Raw genomic sequence first — 20,124 nt, 5'->3', positions numbered from 1 at the left:
GGGAGTTGCCCCGCCGCGGCAGCCTCCGCGGCGCGGGCGGGGGAAACGCACAGCGGCGTTGCGAGGAGCGCAGTGATAATCAGGACAAATCAGTGTTTTGTTGTTGGGTTTTTTTGGGGGTGGGTGGGGGGTCCTCTGGGAGTGCTCGGCGCCCTTTGCGCGGGGGAGCGCGGAAGGGGCAGGATGCGCCGCGGACGCGGCCCGCGGTGCGGGGAGCGCTGATGGCCGCTGGTGGCCGCGCAGCCTCCGCGGCCTGCCGCGCCGAGGAAGATACCCTACCGCGGCGCTCCTCAGCGTGTTCCGACTTTATATTTAATATATGCCTTTTCATCTATAATTCACGTTACTCTGACTCCAGCCCTGTCTCGGCTCCCATTTACGCCTGCACACCTTTCTCCTTCCCCTTCCCGAAGGGTCAGCCGCGAATTCGCTGAAGGAAAGGAGAGCGCTGTTTGCTGGTTTGTTTTTCATCTGCTTAAACATTGAGCTGGAAAGCATTCCTCACTGTGGTTTGATAAATAATAAAAGTGATCATTTCTCCTTCCCCATAAATGACACAGGTAAATTATCCAGCTAGCCACAAAGAAGCATCACATGCCTGGAAGACAGTGTAATAAAATGCCAATGTATTATGATATGAGTGACCTCAAAAGTGTGACAAGAAGATGATTATAGTACATTATATATATATAGTGCATTATACGTAGTGCATTTCTCAACATTTTCTACAGCATGAATGAACCTTTATTTGACTGCTTTTATTGCTAGCTTTTCTCAGCTTGAACTTGAAAACTATATGACAGAGTACCTATCCGATTTAGTGTGCCCAGATATGTGGCCAGGCTAAGTAACTGCTGTGTCTAGTTAAGCCTTTCAAATATATACACATACCAAAAACAAGGACAACATCAGTATTTGACTTTTTCTGTACACAGTACAACAACTAGATAATTTACACACTTTCAGTTGATCTCATTGGCCAGCTAGAGATCTGAGTTTCTACCTTGAGGATTTTACATTTTTCAGATGCAGGCTCCTACCTTTAGATGCCATGTATGTATGCACACATGGCACACTATTAATTAACGATGGAAGCTCGTCATATCTCTTAGAGGTCGGTAATTTGCATGGCTTGGTTTCATGTGGTACATATTGATATATGTACATATCCTTGCCAGTCATACAGATGCAGACGCTATTGATAGACTACGTGTGTGTGAACGCTGCATTCGCTATAATCCCATGATGTGTAAAGATTAAACATTCTTAGTTCTGCTTTGCTTTGCATTTGTGTCCAAAAGACTCTTATTACAGACACACAAAGAAAAAATTGATCCTGGTTTTGATGACATCAAGTAATGGTAGCAAACAGAACTGAATCTAATAATAGTTTTAAGAAGAATGTTTATTAAGTAATACAGGAAGGATGGCTACAGCCCCAGCATTGAAAGTCAAGAAAGTGACAAGAAGGAGCAACTTTATGGCCAAAACACTTAGAAAAAAAAAAATCTGTGAATGAATTAAGAATGTAAATCTTTCTTACTTTAAAATACAAAGCAGATCAGCCATTAATAAAGAAGATAATTAGAACTACTAGCATTTTCTGTAATGCAGTCTGCTTCTGAAATATTGTGTGTTTATGTATGCATTAATAATGCCACATTTTTTCTGACACTAGTCATATCACAGCAGTACAGCATCACAGACGTTTTATAGCCTCATTCTAGTAACATCACAGACATATACCATTCTTATTCTAATCACACCATAGTCATTTCAATGTCACATTGTAGTCTCATCACATAGCCTGGTAATAATTATTTAACTTTATTGCTAAGCTGAATAGTTTTCTGTTTGCTCAGGGATGACTTTAACTTGTAGTCAGAACTGATTACCACATGCTCATAAATGAGCTTTTCTCATGTACACAAGGTTAGTCTCATGAAAAGTTAAGAAGAGAAATCGTAAAATTTCACTGAACTAGTAGCTATTGGATTTAAACCCAAGTTCACAAGTTACAATAGTCAAACATGTTTTGCTGTTTTCTGAAGTATTTTTAAAAAGCCAAAGATGTTTACTTGAAGATCTGTCATATTAGTGCCTATGTGCTTGCTTTAAAATGCTGTAGTTCTTTAGCTAATGATACATTATTAACCTCTTGGAAAAGATAGGTCTTCAGACTACAATGTTTGCATAATAGATTGTAAAATTGGGACTCAGAGTACCAAAGGGGTTAGATAGAACTGTCACAACTACTTTTAATAATCTTGGAAGAAAATTAATAGAACCCTGAATTCTTGAGTAGCAATCAGAATTGCCTGGTACAGCGTTATATGGCCTCTGAAATTTGAGAAACTGCTCTAAAACGTCGCCAGTATTCACTTGGGTAGCCATGTTTTATCCTCCAATAAATGTTTATTCAGTTGCTGTAATATTTGGGGAAACTATGGTATTTGGCATTACCTTCTCCTCAAATGCAGCTATGTATGATTATTTGTACTGCTCCATAACGGTCTCCTATCTTTACCATAATGTATTAGGCTTTTGTCTGTATATAAGAACACTGGTCTCCTAATCACATCATAACCTATTAGAATGGCTTCTGTATTATAGCATATTAACTATTCATGCACATCATTGCATGTTATCTTCCCCTGCATATTATTATGTATCAAATTCTTTTCCAGATCATATTTGATTCAAATTCTAGCATGCTAGAAACTGACTCCAATTATTCTGTACTAGCTATAGTCAAATTGCACTAAATGGAATTGCTTACATTGTATCACACTGGCTACCAGCTCACACAATACATTATTCATGAAACTGATTCACATTATGCTTAGCTAACTAAAGACTTTAATCTTGAAGTGTTGAGCATAAAATGCTATCATTCTTCACTGAACTGGCTCTGGTCACTTGATCATTTGGTACCTGGGATTGCCTCTTACAGCTTGTTATTATTAAGGCAAAATGGCTTTTCCTCTCCTACGGTTCTACCACGTTCTGTAGTGAGCTGATTCATATTGTAATGAATGAGCTCTTTTCCTTCATGCCAACACACTGCCCCACTGGAGCCTGAGCTACAGTACACCTATAGCATGTCCCCTTCCTTCCAATATGGTGACAAAATACATTATAAACATTTTCCCATGTGTTCGAATAGCAGGTCATGTGCTAGCTCTTTAGCGATCCTTACTGTTATCACTGGAAGCCTTGCTCCTTTAATGCTGCTTAAAACATTAGCTAGCACAGCCACAATCCAGGTTTGAATAGGAAATAGTCAGGGCCAAATTGTCAGTTTCGCCGAGATCTTGTAGGGTGTTCCTGATATTCCTCCTCGAATTGAGAGTTGGGAGTTTTGGAGTTCACTGTAGCAGGTAAAAAGTGAGGTTTCCCTGTGTTATGGATAGTATTTAATCCAGGCAGTGGTTCACATTCATAAGGCAGACATTTGCCGTTGCTCTGCTCAGTCTGGCTCCTGTTGCTCTTTGCTTGAGTCAGGCGTCTGCCCCAGTTCACATGGTAATCTCAGGAAACCCCTGTGGAAGAAGTACTGGTGCCGAAAAGTGATGCTTGTCTCCTAATCACCAGAACCTCAGGAATTTTGTGAAGATGAAGGAGGAAGATGCCACAAAGGAGGGAACAACATACAGAGAGGACTGCGGACCCTCAGTGGTAGCCTTTCATTTAAATTCCTGTTTTCTCAATATCCATGTTTCTTTTGTCCACATTTTATATATGTGATGGTTTGAATTTTAGAGCTTTCTTCAAAGTTTCCTTTTGTCCTGGGCACAGGACTTGACCTGATAATAGAGTCTTTACTTAAATGAGTAGTTCAAATGAAATCAGTAAAAATATTTTGTGTAATATAAACCATATATAACTACAGTATTTTCAAAAGGCCAAGTAAGTCAATTATAAATGGTACTTATTATATTCAATTTTAGAATTTAAAAATTTAATTTTTAATTGTTTCATAGAGTAGTTGTTAGAGCTCTGGGAACAGAAAAACACTTAGCCAAACAATTCAGGACTATATTTTAATCTGTACTTTTAAATGAACAGCAGTAGCAAATTAAAGATGAATAACTGAAGCCAATTGGGCTGCTGAGATGGGGTAATAGTTGCAGAATTTGGCCCTTTTAATGGGCCTTCCTTCAGGAAAATAAACTCAGTCCCTGGATAATCAAATCACAAAAGGGGCAGGTGATGACCTTTATTCCGTTTGAATGGCAGAACTAAATTTAACTGAATTTGCCGGGTTTTTTTGACTGACAAAGATTGCAAATGTCGGTTGATGGCTCTGAAGGGTCTACAAATGCACAAGCTGAAAACTGGCATTTTGCAGTGCCRGTGTTTAATCCCTGTCACTGTACAATACAGCAAGGTGCCGAACTCCCATTAATTATTGTTGTTTATTTAAAGGCACAGATTAACGTACAGATTTGAATTGTTTTCTTGAGAGTGTTTCTTCCCCCCCCTCCCCCCCCACTCAGGGCTCTGGTAACTATTTAGTAAAACAATAAAAATCAATTTGGAAATGACAAAAAGAGAGTAATAAACAAGTGCCGTTTAAAATGCAATTATTGGACCACTTAAAAAGATGTAATTGCATGTGGCACAAAAAGAAAAAAATGTTTTGTTCTTTGCTACCCTCATGTTATTTATTGCAAAGAAAGTAGCTGATGAATCAGAATACAGAAGCAGATTCCAACCAGTAGGCTTTTGTGTAAGGTGAAAGTATTCCAAGACCTGCAAATGACCTGATGTCTTATTGATGTTCTATTGTTTAGAAAGGGGAGAAGGAAAAAAGACAGAAAAGAAAGGGGATCTGAAGACTTTCAGGCAAAACAATGTCTGAAGCAAGCTTTACTGAAGGATTTTCATTCCCCTCAAAAAGTAATGTAAATCTGAATGTTGGAGTTATGCTGATGCAGTGTTGACAGGAGCAAGATCAGAATGAGACCTCCTTCAAGCATGTATTTTGGTTTTTTCTGCCTTGAACTTCTGACCTGGTCTTTATATAGATCAGCTGAAAACAGAATACACTCAATTTAAATCAATATATATACTCTCAATAACTTGCATTAGTGTGATTGACATCTTTACATTATCTCTGAATTTGAACCTAAATATCTTTTGCTTTTCAGTCCTACTCTGATGTCAGCTATACCTTGCCATTTGCAAAAGATTACTAAGGTAGTGAAACTCTACATCCTTTTGAAAGGAAAAAAAAACGTTTTTGGCATAGCTTCATTTTTTATATTACAGATAGGTAGATAGAGAGATGACTAACTTCTGTTTAAAAACATTGTGTTGTTATGATAGTTTCTTATTTTTAACACTTCTGCTCTTCTTAACATTCAGATAAAACAAAGGAATCTACAGTTTTGAGGGKTTTTTTTGGGGGGGAGTGGTTTGTTTTGTGTTCTGGCAGTAGAGATAGTACAATAGCTACACCCTTTCATTGAGCAGATTATTGTCCATCTATTAACCTGTATGCAGCAAAGGCAAGAACGCAGTTTCCAGAGCCACCCCCCTTTTCTCTGCCCCTGTGGATGTGTTGTGATTCACAAAGTATCTTTATTCTTCAGGATGTAAGACCGTAAAAGAGGAGGCGTGCGCCTTCCTCCTATGTTCAGCMCTACCCTGACTCTACATGCCACCACATTCTGGGGATTTATTTTGATTTAATTCTGGCTTTCTGCAGTCTAATTCTTCTCAGAGCTCCTCTTCATGTGGGAACTGGAACTGCACCAAGTCCCCATGCAGAGCTGAGCCTGAATAAAAGCGTTCATCCCAATGAAATCAATCTCATTAGAGCAATGGGGCAAAATTACAGCTCTGTGTTTTGGTATACAGTCAGGGAATAAACTAGATGTCACCAAATATCTTCACATTCATTTACTATTCAATATTCTTAAAATTATTTAGATTCTGAAAAAGAGACAAAATCTGAAAGACTCTAAATTCACAATTTTACTTCTCCATGGATTTTCACTTTTTCATTCAGTGACTTAGTGGTGAAATTCCATAATGGGCAGAAGCTACTCAAAGGTCTTAATAAAGGTTTATTATGTATATGGCAAATTAAGCAAAGCAAAAATGTAGAGATAATGGGACAGTACTTTATCTTCATGGGAACTTACTAGACATTCATAATGAAAAAATAGTTTAGGGGAATAATAAGATGGTGAATTTCCTTGTCTCCCTTTTTTACTACTAATAAATCACTGCTTCTGCCTCCCACATTGACAAGCAGCAGATGTTTCAACACAAACTCCATCAAAGTTAGTCATTTGGTCCTCTGCCTTATCAATGCTTCTGTCGCTGTAAGGACGACATGCTTCAAGAAATAAGTAAGCACCTATCTATAGGGGCATCACTCAGTCATACTTAGACAATTATCACAGCAAAACACACCTCAGACTGATCAATAATTGCTTTCCTTGTCAAGTTTCTGGATGTCACAAGAAACACCAAAGAGAGGGATCAGACCAGAGCAAAGCCTTGTCTAGACAGGTAGATTAGATTGCTTTTAGTCCTAACAGAGGTAGTAGGGGGCCACAGTGATTCACAGAAAAGCCTAACAGGGCACTGATCTCCCTCTGTCCAACAGCTGGGCCTGAACACACTGGGATTCAGTAGGCCAGGGAAATTTTCCCTGCTAGGGAGGTCACACCGGAATCAGAAAAAAGCAATACTGGGAATTGCTTGGACTTGCCATAGTGTTTTCTGGCAAAGTTTGTTCTGACATATGCCAGAAAGTTGTTATTTTCAGYTGTATTTACAGGGATCAGTGCTTAGATTCCCTTTCATATCTCTGTCTTTCCCTCTTATCTTTATAAAGCTAGGGTAGACTGAAGGCCTTCTGCCTGATTAGTTTATATCCATGCTGACAAACCTCAGCCCTGTGATGAGGAGAGGATACTTTTTTCCAGGGTATGACATTTTGGAAACTAGTAACTGAAGTTTATTCAGAGTCCTATTTAGACAGTCTTTTTTCTGTATAGTATATGTTTTTGTGACTATTTGTCGCTGAAGGTAGTATATTTGTATAATGGGAAAATAAAGTTACAGATTTTCTTGGACTAAAGGCTCTGATGAAATGCATGTGATGCTAGGAGAAGATATAGGGAGGCATAATATAAAAATGATAAGTTTATCTCATGTCATGTAATTGGGGAGGTCTTTTACTTCTAGGCATTACAAGGTATGTCAGTCACTGTAAAAACCATATCCACCCTACCTATGCTATTATCATGCCAGTGAGGATTAATAATTACAAAGACTTTTTTTCCACTGCTATGCTGCTCTCAATCCTGAAAAACACCTGTGCAATTTAGTGAACTTCACATACACCTAACTGAACACCAGTCATTTCAAAACTGAACTTCAGCTGTTATTTGACTTAGTTACTGTTCAGCCTGACTGAGAAATATAGAGAATCTTAAGAGGAGGATTTTTCCTCTTGTAGCATGAGTACCAGAAGACCAGGATATGAAATGAGGGTAGCCAGTTGTATTTGGGACAATAATATGCTATTAATTACAGACACAAATATATATATATATATATATATATTTTTTTTTAATACTGAAACTGTGGAAATCTTATTAACATGATTACATTTAAGTGAATGAAAAGACTGTCTCTGTTAGCCCTAGAGTTACATATTTTTTACAGATGGTATAGCAGGAATCCTTCTCTGTACACATAGCTATGTAACTGTGAGACAACCAATGGAGTTGTTCAGTTTTCTTCCCCATTAAGTATTTGGCCTTGAAGCTAAGTCTTTGAACATTAGTGAAAACTCTCCTTTCAGTTGACAAAAGCATTTGTTATCCTGCTTTGGTCTGAGTTTCACTGGCATTGTGCATGTTGTGATAGGACAGTGTCCTGTGCTTTCTCTAACAACTACCCAAGTCTTCTTCAATTAGCCCCATAAGTCACTTGGAGGTAGTTAAGGTAAAATGTCATAAAGCAAAAGTCAGAGCTAATTGTTTGCCTGTGACCGATCTATGGCTGGAGAGAAATCTCATTTTTTTAGTTAAATAGATGTAAGCTTCCAATCAGGCTACAGAAGTTGAACCTATCTGGTTCTCTTTCAGAAACTCTGTTATGTTTCAGTTTTTCTGAAAATAGAAACAGTTTTTGATCTTGAACCAGAAATGTGCTCTGTCTGAATATGGGCCTTCACACACATAGCTCTCATTTCAGGATAAGAACTTACATTTCTTCATAGYATTAAGAGGAAGTAGTGTTGAAAAACTGGATCCTCCTCACAAAAAACAGACCTCAGGCTCATTTTCATAATTTTTACCTTATTTTTATTATATGAAGTTAGTATTGCAAATGATTGTGTCAGTGATCCTATATAGCCTAAGGCAGCTCTGATTTAAAGTATACTGTCACAAATTCTGTTCTTGTTAATACTGATGTTGCTTGGTCTGATGTGAAGTAGATCAAAATGTAGTTTTAACCACTTCAACATAATACTGTAAGACCACTGAAAAGATAATTGATATTAAAAAAAAAAGTCAAAAACCAAATCTAAAGAGATCTTAGCTGTCTAAAGTAAGATGTGGACAGAATGTAGGCATCTACCCCAAAAGGCAGTCCCGAAAGTCTGAACTAAAATGTCATCAAACTGTGGAGGAAGTTTACATCCACAGGTTGCTTCAGTTTGCAATGTGAAAATTTCTAAGCTAAACTTCTGCTTTTTGTGGCTGATCAAAAGCCTCTTAGTCTTGATATATCTTACCAACATGTTTCTCAAGCCCTATCAGAATCTACAAATAAGATGCTTTTCCTCTTCCCACTGTTAGATAAAGCACTGTGTACCTACAAAATCAAGCTTTGTGCAGAAAGCAATTCATTTTATTTTACCTTATTTTTAAATACACCCATGAAAGGAGACAATGGTATTCCTTTAGTCCAGAAGGCACTTGCTCAGGTTTTGTCTTTATAGACTCAAAACCACAACTCCTTTTTTTCTGGAAGAATGTCTTAACTGCCTCTCCTGATGACACTGCTCACTTTGATAATACACATAAAGCTCCAGTGGAAAGGCCGTGCGTGTGCACAGACTCTCTAGCCTAGTGATTAAGATGGAAGGGAGAGATCTTGGCTTACATTCCCTTCTCCATGAACTATTTGTATTCCTTACATGAAGCAGTCACAGCATAAAATCCTGGGTAGTGTCAATAAGCCTAACCCTCCAAGAATAGCCAAAAGTTTTCAGGTTAAGAGATTCTACTAATGGAGAGGTGTGTATGTTTGAATCACCCGAGACAGAGAGGGAAGTAACTCTCAGCTTTCCCATTTCCTGGGAGAACTGACAGGAATTTCCAACTTGTAATTCAAGGGCTTATGGTAGTTCATTTACCACTTCTAAGTGGTCTACAAAAGGTAATTAAAAGGCATGTCTGCTAATGATCATTTTCAATTTCCTCTATAGGTCTCTCTCATTCTTTAAGACAATCTGTAGGAAGGTTCAGTTTGAAGTTGTTCAAAACACTGCTCCAAACACGGTGCAACTACATAAATCATCATGGTAGTAGCAATTCTTTCTCCTCTGACTGGTTTGAAAGAAAAGAGTAGCCTCAAATTCATTTTTAAAGGAGCGCACTCTGATATGTTTAACTCTTCCCATGCTTTCCAGAGACAACCAAGATGCCTGTGTAGTGGAAAGACATCCAGATTATACATGTTTCAACCATTAAATCTCTTCCTGGAATTCAACTTAAGCCACTTTCTAACTCAAGTCCCATAAAAATTATCCACACACCTTCCAAAATTTTATCTACTATGAACTGTGTTATACAGAGGAACAGGGGAAGTTGCTGCTTTTTTTTTTTTTTATCAGAGAAATGTCAGAGAATGTCTTCATTATCCTGACTTAAAAAAAAAAAATCAGAATTAGAGAGTAATTAATCCTCCTTGAAGACATTTGCATCTAAATAGCAGTAACTGATCTAATGAACTCAAATTTACTGTGCTACAATGAATGTAGATCACAGAACAAAGAGTAGTTGGAAAAAAAGATTAATATTTATACAGTGTCATTTTTAAACAAAGCCATACAGAATAACTAAGTGTGTGCATGTAGAAGAAGGGGATTTAAATAATTAAGATGCATTCCTATGGTACATTTTATACCTTAGGATTCAATGAAAACTCTTTTAATTGCATTTTAAAGAGTAGTCCTTTCTATTGAAGGAAAAGTATGAGATTTTCTTTCAGTTTCATAGATAAATATAGGACCTCTTCTTGTTTTCACTGAAACTGCTGAAATCGTGGCCATTGACGTCAAGAGAGCAAGATTAGGCTCAAACAATAGTTGTCAAATGTATTTGGTTCAATTTTCAGCTATTTCTATAAAGGCCTGCAAATCTTCTAAACGCAGTAAACAGTGTCATCTAGRGGATATTTTTAAGTACTGCATGTCATTGACGAACATCTCTACGAAGATTTTGACAAGCAAAGTGAAAGTGTGAAGCTAGACAGTAGCCACAGTAATTATCCAAAAAATATATTTATATTATTGAACATGCTCTACTTTTGGAACACCAGAAAGCCTAATACACTGTCACAACAAAATGCTTGGATGCCTTAAGGCTGTTAATTTAATCACAGTTGTTTAAAGAAATTAAACTAATATCCATTATTGCTGTGAATCTTTGGTTTGGTTCAATTAAGGTAACACAGTATTATGTGAAATTGCTATAATAGGAAATAAAGAATTTGTAATATCATGTAGTTTTGACCAGTGCATATTTAAGTAATTAGCTTCAGTTATTTGTACTTAATCTAATGTAATTCAAATTGCATGAAGAAATGTCTTAAAAGTATTAAAAAATACTAACAAAAGCAAAAAAAGTTGTTAAAATTTTATCCCTACACAGTTTTATTGCCAAACGTTGCAAACATGCACAGATGAAGAATAACAGCAGCATATGCCATTTTCAAACATATTTGTATGTGGAACAAACAAAGATCTTATTGGCTACCTGATCATGGTCATTCATTTCTTTCGGAGAGATTAACTTCACTATTTTTCTGTCACAGATTTTTCATTAACATGCACTAGATGCTGCTTCCAAAGATTTGATTCCTTTGAAATAACTCATCAAACAATAGCAGCAGTACTATGGCAGGAAACTATCCCTTTAAAAAGATTTAAAAGAGAGGTAAATTATGGATCTCTTCCTACATTGATAACTTGACATTACTAAGAGGTTTCTATTTCCAACCTCAGATGCAGTGAGTAGCAACAATTAATGCCCTCCCCAACCCATGACCTATGAAGGTTCCTCTCCCCCCCCCCCTTTTTTTTTATAATTCACTTCTGCCTTTTTGGGGGCTAATATTTTTACTAAACCTTTTCTCTATATATATAATGTGTGTGTGTGTGTGTATATATATATATTTATATATATTATATATAATATAACAAAATGCTAGGAGAAGTGTTATTGCTTGCCTTAACTGGAGCTGTGTTCTTTTTCTTTCTGGACCACAAGCAGGTCCCCATCCTGCAATCCTCTGCTATACCTGCTTTGCCAGAAGAAGGAGTTACAAATTTTATGTGCCTCTCCTCTCCTCCCTGTCACAGTTTTATATGATTCTGCAGGAATTTAAATATTTAAGGCTGTGTCTAATTTCAGTCACGGGTCAGGCAAGAGTGCAATCTGTAAAGAACTGGAGTGCAATGGGTCCATTAGAATGTAAGTTACTATCTGTTTTACAAATGATCTGCATTAAAAACATACCATTGGTTAATGAAACTACAATGTTAATTAAATGAATTAAAAATTATAGTATGAAATAAAATCAAACAAGACAGTTACATGATACAGAAACTTAATTATAACAAAGTTTCAGTAAAGCTGTCAAGTTAACTAGTTACAGATAAAATCTCTGACAAAAATAATACTGGCTAAAAAGCAATTTTCCTTTTATAATTCTGTTATAATTAAAGTGACCATCCATTATGAGGGTCAACATCACTTGCAATCAACAATAAGCTTCCATTTATATGGGCAAAAACTACAGGAGTAATGATAATATTAGAAGGGTGATGGGGATAATTAAAAACAATGTTGTATCCAGTGCATTATTGCCTGTCAAGAAAAGTTGCAAACAACTGCTGCAAGAATGAAGCTAGATGAAAGAGCATGACAGTGAGACGATGCTTTCCTCTTTTAGTCACTACCTAAATTGATCTACAAAATGGTTTAAATTGTATTTTTTACCTTTCAGTTATCTTATTTGTTTAAACTGTAAGCTAGCAGGATAGCTCCTCTCTTATGAGGAAAGGCTGAGAGAGCTGGGCCTGTTTAGCCTAGAGAAGAGAAGGCTGAGAGGAGATCTTATCAATGTGTACAAGWATCTGAAGGGAGGGTRTCRAGAGGATGGRRCCRGACTCTTTTCAGTGGTGCCCAGTGACAGGACGCGAGGCAACGGGCACAAACTGAAACACAGACAGTTCCATCTGAACATGAGGAAATACTTTTTCACTGTGAGGGTGACAGAGCACAGGAACAGGTTGCCCAGAGAGGCTGTGGAGTCTCCTTCTCTGGAGATATTCAAAACACGCCTGGATGCGATCCTGTGCAATGTGCTCTAGGTGACCCTGCTTGAGCAGGGGGGTTGGACTAGATGATCTCCAGAGGTCCCTTCCAACYTCAGCGATTCTGTGATAGGGACTCCATCTCATAAAGTTTTGTGACAAGGACAGTGGGGCTGTGATCTCATTTGAGGATGATGGGCACAAATCTCAGAGTAATTATAATAATGAAAAATGCTAATACTACTATTGGAAAACTTGACGATTTGATCAGAAGACTTTGTTCTCTTAAGTAAGGATGAGACCGCAGAGCCAACGGTGTAACCAGCTACAAGGGACAATGGCTGAGTGGCTTGGGGTGTATGTCATTGGGAAAAGCAAAGCATGCAGAGCTTCTTGTGGAAGAGACAGTAACCACAGCCATGCAGGCACAAGTGCTTCAACAGGCAGAACACTGCTGGATTTGAATGTTTGCCTGGGTAAATGTGTTTATAAGGAGAAAATGAAAGGGTTCCCACAGTTGCACAGAACATTTCTTACTCCATCTACTCCCTCCCCCCCCCTTTTTTTTCTCTCAAATTGAGGAACGCTGTGAGACTAACTGCTCTTTATGCAAAACTCAGGAGGCAGCATATGCAACACAGGATAAGTTTCTTCACATTACTAGTTCTAACATGATCACTAATGTTTCTACATCTCCAGAGGGTTTTGGTGTAGGAAGACAGTTGCTCTAGTAGGGTGTCTGGAGGAAAAGTGTGAACGCTAATGAAAGAAGTGAAAAAAGCAAGCAGCTGGACCTCCTGTCTTGAGACAGCTGGGGAAATGGAAATGGTCCATAGGAGCCAAATAGGAAAATGTGATCCCTCGCAATAGTTTTTTTTATGGGTAAAGTAATGCTTTATGCAATTTAGCTTTAGTGATTATATACCTTTAGGAAGCACTAGGTAGCAAAAGATGTGAGAGCATTCTGAGCAGAAAGAGCAGTAGTCAGGAAGGCCAAGAACGAAACAAAAACAAATGAAACAGCAAGATAAATTAGGAAACAAAAAGAGCAGCATCTATGTAAATTTGGTATGATTAAAAGCAAGATTTTTGGCTGGTGGTTACACAGTCATACTTCCCAGATTATTTACTAATATGATACAAATATTTTACGTTTAATTTATGCTGATAGTTGATAATATTGCAGTAAAGTTGTACGGTTGTCAAGCTGTCAGTGAACTAAAGCTGTGGCCTCTTGTGTGCTTAGAGCATGATATGGTTCTGTGTTAAAAACACTAGCAGGGTGTCTCAGACTGTCCCCACCAAATAGTTTCAGTGCTTGCAAAAAGGGTTTCTGTGTTCAGTGGAAAAGGTCACACAAATACAGTTGCCATAAGTGTGAAACGTCAACATAAAAGTCTTCAGGTAACTACTTTCAAGAAACTTTTGCCCAAACTGAGAGTTGTTAACTCATTACAAACCAATATATGCATCAAATAGGGTGGGGAGTGTCCACGAATTATCTGTGCATCACTGTGCCTAGGTGTCCCATAATGCTCTTCAGTGCTGCCTTGTTACTTGCAATGTAGGAGAGGTGTTTTTGTTCGTGGAGGGTTTATTTTCTGAAGGACAACCAGGAGTCTCCATTTCCACAAGTAGAGATCACTGGTAGAAATACTATTGTTTTTCATGAAATAATTTTTAGGAGAGACATGGTGCCATTTAAAAAAATGTAGGCAGGAACATCGCTGACAGATCACACTCTCGCCTGCTACAATTTCAACAACAAACACTTCTTGCTCCTGTTTTTAGTTGCTCAGTTATAGCTAATTACATGCCGTACTGAAAATCCTCCATTGCACTAACGAACAGTTGAGAAAAGCAAGAGTTTATGAAGCAAATACCTATCCTTGCAAACCATTTTATGCAACTGGGAAGCTGTGTTGCAGAGAGCAATGAAGATGAAAGTAAAGAAGAGAGTGAGGATGAACTTTAGCTGATGGTGTGGGAGGATTGCTGCTGGAACCATCTATTAAAAGTGAATTCCTGGTATTGGACTAGATAATCATGTTGGATTGATAGGGTAGCATGGTCAGCAAAGGCAGGAATATATTTGCTGAAAATTTATGTCAAGGTTGCCTGAGCTGCCAAGGCATCATACCAATACAAGATTTCCTTKTCTGTAAAGATGTATTTTGTCATAACGATCTGGAAGCTTACCATTTCTGACTGCTTCTGATCAGCTGTAAGTCTATCTGAAACTGCTGCCATGTCATGTGTGCACTGGCAACAACAAAAATACAGATCCCTCTAGAAGAAGAGAGGCAGGAGCACTGGCATTATGATTTGAAGAACCAGAAGAGCTGCATATTCTCAAATGACAACTTCAGAAGCAGCTTGTCCAGAGCCAGCTTGTATGTTTTCTATGAGGAAAACATCAAAAAGTTTGATGTGATGTTTTTAGGTTTTGGCAGAGGATTCTGTTTTAGTAATCTTTGCATAACTGCAAGCTTATGAATACAATAGTGCATGCATTTCTGCTATTCGGGGTGGCAATATTAGGGCATATATGGAGATTGCTCTGTAGGTGTTCCGAGTCCAACAATAATTTTCAAATATTTTACATATGGAGATACATCTTTGGAYTTAAAGGCCTATGCTGGCTTTTTGGATATGAGGAGCTCTGCTGTGTGTGTGTACTATCTTTAGTGACCTAAGACTTGGACAAATGGAGGCTCTGTCTATATTTGACCAAAGGCTATGTGCTCCAGCATGTTTTCAGGTCCTCATTCTGCTCATCTCTTCTATTTAAGGGACCTTGTTGGAGTACTCTGGCTCCCATTTAATCTATGTGCCCAGATTTCTTTTTAAAAGAGCTGGAAGTGCAGAGGGAAGAAAAAGACTGGAAAAGTTCATCTCTCTCTGACATGGAGTTGAGATGCAGGTGATCAAGGTACCCAGACTTAAGAGTCTGGACCTGCTTATGGTTTTCTCAATCCTGATTCAGTTTCACTGTCCGTGACAGAAGTAATGAAGTTTTAAAATTATTTCTTGCAATTAAAGCTTTCTTTCATGAAGAAATACAGACAGATATAGCTCCCTGGCTTGGCAGGTGATGATCCCTGAAATTAGGAATCACAGGTATTTCAGCAGTAAACTAGACTGGAAATACTTTAGATCAATATTCCCAAATTCCAGTGGGATTCTGCTCTCCCAATCTTCCAAACAGCAGATTCCAAATTATTTAATAAATATCGTGATCTTCTGCATGAGCTATCTGAAAAATGTGAAGTCTTTACATAGCTGTATGTATACTATTGGCAGAAGGAGGCCCTAGTGAATCTTTCCCCTGTGTTCATGCAGTAACAAGCAAATGACAAGAAGAACTCTGTGAGAGAACAAAAGAACACAAATTAGGCAAACTCAAAAAATGTTGCTTAGCAATGCATCCTGTATCACTCCAGGGGGATGGTCTTCGCCAAAGATATTTACATGTTAGGAGAAGAGCTTATTGAAAAAACACAGAAACATTTGTGCAAAGCCAAAAAAGTAAATAAATGGTATATTACAGTTTGCCAGTGTTGCAGAAATCAAACTAGGAAAAAAACTACAAGTAAAAAAATGCATATACTTTTAAAAGTAGTTGTTTTGGAAAAAGTATTTTAAAAAATTAACTTCCCTTATTCATCCTTTTTCTTCCTACCCCATTTTTGCCACTTGGTTCAATACCAATAATAGTGATATTAATGTTTGGGTTTATTTTTATATTTGTATTTTCCTTTTTTCTATTTGTAATTCTACAGCTATGAATGTTACAGAATGGTGAAAAGTGAAATTCTATAACTTGTAAAAATTGAGGGTTGGAAAAGCGGCAGACTGGAAAAGTTACATGGTTTAATATTTCTTTTGGTGCTTTCATAACTGTTAAAAAAACTGAGGATCTAGAAATATGGAAAAGGTGGAAAATATCCTTCAAGATTTCTTATTTTATTGCATTAAATTGAAATCAGTAAGAAAATAAAAAAGATAAATTGGGGCAATTTCAACAATTAAATCAATTACTGTCTCCAAGTCTTTTGAGGATTATACTTGAAAAATCTATAGCTACAACAACTGACTTTCCATTCTTTTGGTTTCTTTGTGTAGAAAAACTTACCTCTTTAGACATCTCCCTTTCTCCCATTTGTGGTCTACTTTGTTTCCAGCAGACTGCTACAGACCTCATTCCAAACTGGTGACAGAGTGCTTTTTATCCTTTTGCTTCTGGTACAGCACATTCAAATGATAAAAACCTTATCATGAGAGTATGTTCACCGAGTACTATGAAAACTAGGCACCATACATATTAGTTTTCCTCACAGATCGGTGCCATGCTTTAGGGGACAGGTTTCAAAGTTTCTTAGAAAGTACATTTCATAGCACGGTATCATAGCACTGTCCAAGATGTATTCCACAGCTTTTTATAATTCCATTTTATCTCAGCATTTTATCAGGTATAATGCACAGCATTTTTAACAGCAAACTCTTGCAGGGAACATTTCACAGCATAMACTTGGATATGCATGAATATGTATAGAGATGGCAGGGCACCAATGAGGCAAGAGGTAGAGAATATTGTTAACCTCTAACATTCTCAACGCTCGGTGCAAAACTCTATTTATTTTATAGTGGAATTTGTCCATGTCTTCAGAGGATAACAAAATGGAATTTAAGGCACAGAAAGTGTCATATTTTGGCTCTAGTATTACAAGGCAGAGACACCTTGCTGTTTGTTCCAGTATAGATAACTATGTTCTTTTATCAGCTGAGAAGGAATCCTTCTGAGTAATAATAATCCTCAGTACCTTCCCAGTCTGCTCCTCTTAAGCAGGCAAGTTCTCTGCTTCCTGGCTACGTATGTGGATGACATTTGATGATGTAGGAAATGTGGGAGAAATGTGCATATGATTAGCTGCTTATCCTCCAATAATCTCTTCCATTTTTTCCCCCTTCCCTACCGCTCACCACCCTGCCACTGTGCAGGTGGTCAAACAGCCCGTGCCGGCTGCTTGTTCACAGTTTGCACGTATGGAGCATTTGGTGGAAAGGCTGCACTGGACAGCAAGGTCAAAAGCTGCCGCTTTGTTTTGTCCTGGATTTTGTGCTCGGAAGGGAGGGGGACATGGTGTTTTCTCTGAGCGGGAGTGTAAATGCCGTGCTGGGAAAAGGTCCCGCGAGTGCCGGGTGGAGCAGGTGGGGAGCCTGCTGCCGGGGCGCGAGCTGGCCAGAGGCAGAGAGCCCGTACACACAGGTGGCAGAAAGGAAACTTTCCAGGCAATTTATGGAGACTTTGCTGCAATCCACGAAGCCAGGGAAAACTGCTGGATTGAGAACAAGGTCAGAAGGAAGGAAGGACACAGTGGAGAGGGGGAAGGTTTGTTTTCAGATCTTTTAAGCTGCTTTACCCACAAGATCTTAGTTTTCTCTATTTTAAGGGTTACCTTATTCTACTCTGTGCTATAATAAACAACTATTTTTAAGATTCAAAGACATACTTTGTGGTTTTGGTATGATGTAAGGAAAAGAAAAGAGAAGGTATATCTACCTCACGGCTTTGGCTGACTCAGTATCACATCACACTTACCAGCAATTTTCACCATGAGCACCCTCTCAGCTACAGGAAAACAGGAAAAAACTTTCTGCATGGCCAGCCTGTATCCAGAAGAACTGAGGTGGAAAAAGACTTACTGTCAGTACTGTGTCCCAAAGCAGGGAAGGGGATATGACGGTAACATCTCTGAGCTGGGTGTAGGGAAGTGTGTTTCTTTTCTAGTGCCAAGTCAGCTGCTGCTGGGAGCTGATTAACCTCCACCTAGGGCCATTGAGGAATGAATTCCTCTCAGTTTGCAAGGCATAGAAAATGTTAAAAGGCAGAAGATGGAAAAAGACATGATAGGGCAAACTGAAAGCAGTCTGAAGGGCATCTCTTTTTATAAGCCTGCCCAGCATGGGCTTCTGTAGTAGCAGGCTGCAGAGCTTCTCAGGTTTTGTAAATAACTCAGTGTTTCCCCATCGGAGCAAATACACAGTATACATTTAAGACTGGGCTTAGATTTAAGAACCTTACCCCAGTTCCCTGCCTTCCTATACATATATGCTCTTAAATGCAAACACCTTTATATACTAATAGCCTGCCTATACATACAAATAGCCTGAGATTAAGGTCATGTAAATTTTATCTAAATTTTCCTAATTGCTGTTGGAAAGAGTTAGAAATGTAAATAAAAGTGCAAATACCATTGTAAGAACAAGAGAAAATCAGTTGCTGATCACAAAAATGGGCCTGATAGAAAAGGAAGATACTGCCTTTCAGATAGATTTCCCTAATCTCTGCCCTTCCCGAAGTTATTTAAGTATAGCCAGTTAGATAAAGACTATGCTAATATTACTCCAATTTGAATGTGATACTTGTATTGGTGGTTGAAACCAAATGGAGAATAATTGCAGAAACTTAGACAAAAGAGACAGAATCAGGTCCATGCTGATACCTCCTTCTGGAAAGTCCTCAATGGATGGATAATATCTATTTCATTGCAAGTTATGGCTTTTGATGGAGTGCTATGCGTCAACTTGCTGTGGATATTCAGTAGAGGTGTCTACCCTCCAGACCTCAACACCTTTTTATACAGCCCCTTCTTTGCCACTCTTTTCTCTTTGAGACGAATGGGTTTGTAACAGCTTCCTCAAGGAAACAAGTCAGATGACTCAAAGCATGAAGGATTTTTTCTGCTTGAGAATGACAAGCAATGGTCTCAAAAGGACTTTTCTACTGCCTGAGAGAGGACTGAATAGACTGTTGCCATGATCTCTGAGGCTACAGAGAAGAACAGGTAGATGGCAGACACAGCTACCGAAACTATAAACAGAGTATCGGGAACAGACTTCAGTTAGCACTGCTCGGCAGTCTTAAGCAGCCTCTGTACTTCAACCTGCACAGGATTTTCCCTCCACTGAGTATAGCAAAAATAATGGTTTCTTGTATCCAAGCTTTGGACCCTGAAATTCAGGAGGGACCATTCTACAAAGTCTTAAGCCCTCAGGTTTCCAGGAAAGTAGTTAGGCAGAAAGTCCACAGGTTCACTAGGTCGTGAAATGAATCGGTTGTGCAAGTATGCCCTTTGGCAGACTTTTTCCCCCATGTTTAAGTTTTTTATGTTATAGTTATTTCATATTATCTTTATTTTTTCAGAGAAATTATTATACATTTCAATTTTTTATGCTTTAGAAAGTCCGCTTTTTTTGAAAAAAGGCTTTGCTGATTTAAAAAATATATATATTTCACAAAGTATTATTACATAAAATATAAGTAAAACAGTGCAAGTGCAGCTTGATAAAAATGAAGATAAAAATAAGAAAAAGAAGCTTCTTTCTTCTGCATTGAAAAACAAGATATCCCTTATGATTTTCATCAGTGTTTTAGAGAAGTCTCTCACCTCTGTCAACTAAGCCATGGTGATGCTTTCACAGATAACTTGAAAACGTGTTATCACTGAGTAATTTCTGATCTTATTCAAAGATCTCGCTCTCTT

Source organism: Apteryx rowi, unplaced genomic scaffold (assembly GCF_003343035.1).
Source record: "Apteryx rowi isolate R43461 unplaced genomic scaffold, aptRow1 scaffold_420, whole genome shotgun sequence".
Lineage (NCBI taxonomy): Eukaryota > Metazoa > Chordata > Aves > Apterygiformes > Apterygidae > Apteryx > Apteryx rowi.
Note: the sequence above shows the minus strand (reverse complement) of the source record.